We start from the raw sequence: 6,094 nt of genomic DNA on the forward strand, positions 1-6,094 counted from the left end.
CAGAGGAGCAGAGGAGCCGAATTTGGCCGCGTGGTGCAGTGGGGAGGGCAGTGAGACACAGGGACCCCCGTGCCCCGGCCCCTGTGCGAGTGCAGGGGCTGCTCCTGCCCAGCAGCCGGTGCGGGGAGAAACCAGCAGCTCCGGGACACAAACTGGTGTCCCCTCCTTCGAGCAGGCTGCAGAAGGGCCTGGAGGAAGCCAGTGCTCGGCTGAATTAAACCTGTTCCATAAGGTTGTTCCCTGCTGTGCCTGGTGCCAGCCTCAGTGCCTGTGCCAGGGCCCTGCTGCTGCTCTCACCAGGGCAGCTTTGCGCCCCGATTTAATGCATCCTTGTTCCAAGGTTAAACTATTCTTCCTGTGACAGATGTTAATTATCAGCTCTAATTAATGGGTTCCCAACCCTCTCCACTACAGATACTGGGGCTGAATTATGACCAGCAGTTCAGAGCAGCTCCTGCACGGTGGTGATGGATGCTCTTTCTTGCTGGTGCCACCAGCGTTTCCTTTATTAGGAACCACCAATGTCTCTCTGGGAAGTGTGGAGCAGCATTCTGTTTGAAAAGCATTTTTTGTGCAGGGCTTTGGGCTTTTCCCTTTGCTACAAGTCAGCAAACGAAACTGCTGTTCACCAGTGCTGCCCTTGCAAAACAGGACCTGCAGCCCTCTGCGTGGGGGTTCAAGTGGCTGTGGCCAGATGTCAGGGCCTCCATCCTTTGGGAATTTACGGGTGCAGTAATCATTCCTTCTGGAAGTGCTTTGCATCTGCTGCAGAAGAAAAACCCAGACACATTTCACGCCAAAACGGGTTACCCAGACTGCCATTCCTGCAGGTTTGGTGGAGCTGAATGTGGAACATGCAGTGCTCTGGGCAGGGGACACACAGCCCCAGCCCTGTGCCCAGCTCAGCCGGCCCTCCCTGTCCCTGTCCCTGTCCCTGCCCCTGTCCCTGACCCTGTCCCTGACCCTGTCACTGTCCCTGCCCCTGTCACTGCCCCTGTCCCTGTCACTGCCCCTGTCCCTGTCCCTGTCCCTGACCCTGTCACTGTCCCTGTCCCTGACCCTGTCCCTGTCCCTGTTCCCTGTCCCTGCCCCTGTCCCTGACCCTGTCCCTGACCCTGTCACTGTCCCTGTCCCTGTCCCTACCCAGGGAGTGGCAGGGCTGGTGGCTGCAGCCAGCCCTCCCTGTCCCTGTCCCCTGCCCCTGTCCCCTGCCCCTGTCCCAGTGGCTGTAGCCAGCCCAGGCGGGAGGGACAGGGACAGGGACAGTGACAGGGTCAGGGACAGGGACAGGGACAGGGACAGGGTCAGGGACAGGGACAGGGACAGGGACAGTGACAGGGTCAGGGACAGGGACAGGGACAGGGACAGGGACGGGCCGGGAGCTGCAGCAGCCCCGGGGCCAGAGGGGGAAGGGCTGGGGCTGACGGAAGCGAAGGTGCAGCCTGGGCTGCAGAAACCGGCCATAAAGAGAAGTGAGGTCATGCGTGACACATCCCTGACCAATTGTGCTCTTTTCCTGTCTAGCAAATGTGTTCTTACTGCTCCCATCCGCTGCTGGGGCTGGCAGGAGTGTTGTTGTCCCCGCTGCCAGCACAGGTCCCAGCCGTGCCCGCTGTGCTGGTGCTGGCACAGAATTCAGGGAGAGCTCAGCTCAGGGCCTCAGCTCTTTCCAGAGAGCCCACAGCAGATTCGGGCTGTGCCACATCACACAGGGGCCGTGTCACATCACATCTTCGGCAAAAACACGCTGCCAGAAGGGATCACACGGGATCTCTTAGAAACTTCCTTGTCCCTCAGACATTGAAAGCGACTCTGCAGTATTGCAAATATTAATGTCTATAGTGGCAACACACCTCCTCGCCCTGAATTGCTTCAAAATACAACAGCAAGCCATCACATTCCTGATGTCTTGGAGAGGAAGTGCCACTTAGGTCAATAAACATTTGTTTGCAGCAGAACTGAAAAGCCATGCAAACACAGGGAGCCTGTTGTTCCAGTGACTCGGGTCTCTGACTGAAAGGCAATAAATGAACTAGAAATCTAGTTATGCTGTAGAAATTGGGCATTTCAGACACTTTGTTTTGGCCTTTCAATTTCAGTTATTAGGCCTTGTTAACTGAATCCATGTACTGGCAATAATTTGTTGCAATGTTTGCAGTTGTCTCTATCAGAGTGTTCTGGCCAGGTCCAGCTGCAGAGGCAGCACAGCCCCCTGTCCTGGGGAAGCCCAGCACCACTGGGTTAGATCCCACCCCAGAGGAGATCCTGATTGGTGGAGGGAGAGAAAAAGGGAGCTGGAGAGGCTGGAGGCAGCAGGGGAAACAGTCTGTGCTTCTCCAGGGAGGAGACCAAGTGGTGGGCTTTATATGCCCTTTGAGTTTCCCTTTGATGGACTCACCTCTCTCCCTCTCTGACATGAAGATGGGAAGTGAATGTCTCTTTGAGACACAGGTTTTAGCTGGGTGCCTTCATTGTGGGTGCCAGGACTGAGGGGAAGAATGCAGTGAGGTATTGGAATTCTGAGCACCAGCAGCGCTGGCTCCCTCATGACACGTTCTGAGGGGACTCAGGCAGCACAGAAAGGAGCTGTGCTGCAGAAACCCTTGCCTGCGTTTGCTGGAGCTCCTCCAAGTGCAGGGAGGGCAGGGGGTCCCACCGGGTGCTGAGCTGCGCTCCCCTCGACGCTCGGATCTTTTTGTGAGGTCTGAAGGATGTGGCCAGGAGCCCCTTCCTGGGGGAGCATGGTCCTGGTGGGACGTGCCCGAGCACAGGGCGCTGCTCCAGGGCGTCAGGGCACCGCGGGCAGGCCGCGAGCGAGCTGCCGCCACCGGCAGCCTGTGCCCAGCCATGGAAACCTGACGCTTCCTGAGAGAGGGAATGCGCTGGAGATCTAAATTTAGACGCTGTTGCTTGGGGAGCCCGGTAAATGACAGCAGCGAGCTGCTGCTCCACGTGCAGCCCGTGCCGGGCTCCTGCCGGGGCAGCTCTCCGGCAGGCAGCCAGCGGGAAATCCCGCTGGAACCACCGGGGTGACACAGCAGCACCCACATGGAGCTCCATAAATCACGGGCCCAGGGAGAGCAGGCCCCTTCGGTAAATGACGGACAGGGAGGAGCTGCCGGCAGCTGCTGGGCCCTGCTGGTGCCCATGCCTGTGCCCATGCCTGTGCCCGTGCTGGTGCCCGTGCCTGTGCCGGTACCCGTGCCAGTGCCCGTGCTGGTGCCCATGCTGGTGCCAGTGCCCGTGCCAGTGCCCGTGCCCGTGCTGGTGCCCGTGCCCGTGCTGGTGTGCCAGTGCTGGTGCCCGTGCCAGTGCCCCTGCCCGTGCCGGTGCCAGGCTCGCTCTCGGTGATCCGCGGGCTCCGCAGGCAGCGGCCGGGCAGGGCCAGCACAAGGACTGGGCTGGTGACCCTCCCTGGCCGGGAACAGGGACAGTACATGGCTGCGAATATCGGGAATTAACAAATGAGGCTGGCTGTGCTCCAGGCCAGCTGGGAGCTCGACCTTGGTCCCAAAACCTTCTGAGGTCCTAACCAGGAAACCTCATAACCTCGAGCAAATGATTCCCTGCCTTTCTTGTGCTTCCGTTTCTTTTGCCCCGTTTGCCACTCGCTGGACAGGCTGATTGCAGCTGGCCGAGGTTTGGGGGCTGTGAATCAAGCAGTATTTGGGCTGAAGCACACACAGGATCTGTTTTGTGACCTGGTCATGTTTTCTAGGGAGTTTTCTGGCCAGGAGGGCTGTGCCACACCCAGCAGTGCAGGGGTGCAGTGCAGCTGTCCTGGACCAACTTGGCCAGCTGCAGCAGGAATGCCCCACCATCCCCACATGAACACAGTCTGTGATGGAGGCAGTGAAGGCAGGTGCTGCAGGCACAGGAGTCTTTAGAAAGGGAAAAGAAAATCTCCTCTCTCAGTCCTGCCCACCTGAGCACTGCTCCAGCAGTAATGAGGTGGGATGTGCTGACAGCCAGGCTGGTGAGAGCTGCATAAGCTGCTAGCAGGACATCCTTCCTGATGTGCCATGATTGGAAGTCCAGTGTAATCTGGCTTTGCTAGCGGGGATGGGTTTCCATAGTGGCCTTGGTTTTCAGCCTGGAGAAGCGGAATGAGTGGGGTTTGAGCAGCTGTGGCTGTCCATCCATCACGTGTCCACATGGCACCTTGGTAGCTGGCTCCCAGGGACTCTTCTTGTCCTCTGTGAGTCTGAGCCCCTCGGGAGCACTGGCTGGTGGCACCCCAGGACATCTGTGTGCTTTAAACCCCTCTGGTGACATGCGGGGCTCTGCAGGAGGATGGAGTGGCTGCACTTGTGCCTGCCTGCACATATTCATGTCAGTCTGAGCCCCTCGGGAGCACTGGCTGGTGGCACCCCAGGACATGTCTGTGCTTTAAACCCCTCTGGTGACATGCGGGGCTCTGCAGGAGGATGGAGTGGCTGCACTCTGCGCAGCACGGAGTCGCCGCTGAGTCACACCAGGTGCAGCTCTGGGATCTGGGCCCTGACCCCTCCCAGAGCAATCAAACCTCACCCAGAGGGAACAGAGTTCTTCTCCCACCAGTCTTAACCTCTTCAGGTGCTGCACAGACAAGTCCCGTTGCCCTGAGTGGCAGCAAGAAGGGCAGAGGAGGGGCTGGGTGCTGGAGGCAGCTGAGTGGCGCCCGTGGGAGCAGGGACTGGGGCTCCTGCCTCAGGCCGGGTGGGAAGCTGCACCCCGGGGTCTGCAGCAGGGCCCCCCAGCTGTGGGACAGGTGGCCTGGGGATGCCACAGGGCCGTGGGAGGCGCACGGGGAGGAACCCTGGGAGCTTGTGTCCAAACAGGCAATGGCACCACAGAGCAAACGCAGCTCAGCAGAGACACAGCCTGTCTGGAAAGGGAAACTGTGTTTACAAACAGGGTATTCATGGCAAACACAAAAGCACCAGCTGGGTGTGACAGGAAGGTCAGGGATGAGCCACCTGAGCTAAATGCACCCTAAAGCTCTAGCCAAGAACACATTATCTACCAGGGTCCATGCTCCTGCTTGGGACTCAGCCCTGGGAATCTTGGCCGGGAAGTTCCAAGGGGGAAAGTGTTACTGCCTTTAGTTCTTTGAGTCAGTAGAAGAGAAGTTTCATGAAGGTGAGAACCACATTTGAGAGTTGATCTCTGCTGGATCTGCATCTGATGGGCAATATGTTCCTGGCCACTAGTGCATTGCTGGCTGTGCTATGTTCCCTGTCATCTATGGGAAGCACAGGTCTTAGGCTTAAGAAAAGGAATTGGAGAAGAAAAAAAAAAGACATTTCTATGCATCAGTAATGCAAAGTTTTCCTTTGCAAGAATCCAAGCAGTGGCCTCATCTGCTTTGAAAGGGAAGCTTTCCTTCCTCAAGCAAGCAGTGGATCCCATGCTCCCGCTCCCACCCTGAGGGCTCTGGCTGGGCTGGCTGGGGGTCTCGGGCCATCACAGCAGCTCTCCCTCAGTGGCCACGCTGCTGCCTCCAGCTGGGCTCCCCAGCAGTGACCCCCACACATGGAGCACGCTCCTGTGGGCTGCTGGAATAGGGAGCCCATTATTTGTTTGGTGGTGTTCTTATCTGGGGCTGTCTCGCAGCGCCCTGTGTGCTTTGGGTGACTCACGGCTGCACTGCAACAGACAAAGGGAATTAAAAGGACAAACAGGAGGTGGTAACCCATGTGTGAATGGGGAGAGGAAAGGAGAGTTTGCTGACCAGGCAGGGTGAGTGCCAGGGTGATAGGAATGAGCCTGTGCTTGTTCTGCATCTGGATGAGGCAGCTCGAGAATTCAAGGATTTTTTAAAAATATTCTGTGTCCTTTTATTTTGCCCCCGCTGCTTTTTTTTTTTTTTTATGAGATTTGAGGTTTCATCTGTCCAGGAACTCGGTATGGAAAGTATAAATAGCTGTGACAGGGTCTGAAAGCTGAGCGAGTGAAAGCAGAGGAGATTTATGGCCGGGCTGGTTAAACCCTCGGCTGCTTGTGAGCACTGCCTGTGTTGCAGTGCTGTAAAGCCATCCAGGAGGAGCTGCATTCTCTGCAGCTCCAGGGGTGCAGCCCAGGGAGAAACCACACACTGGCACTCCAGCTCGCT

This window comes from Camarhynchus parvulus, chromosome 6, assembly GCF_901933205.1.
Source record: "Camarhynchus parvulus chromosome 6, STF_HiC, whole genome shotgun sequence".
NCBI lineage: Eukaryota > Metazoa > Chordata > Aves > Passeriformes > Thraupidae > Camarhynchus > Camarhynchus parvulus.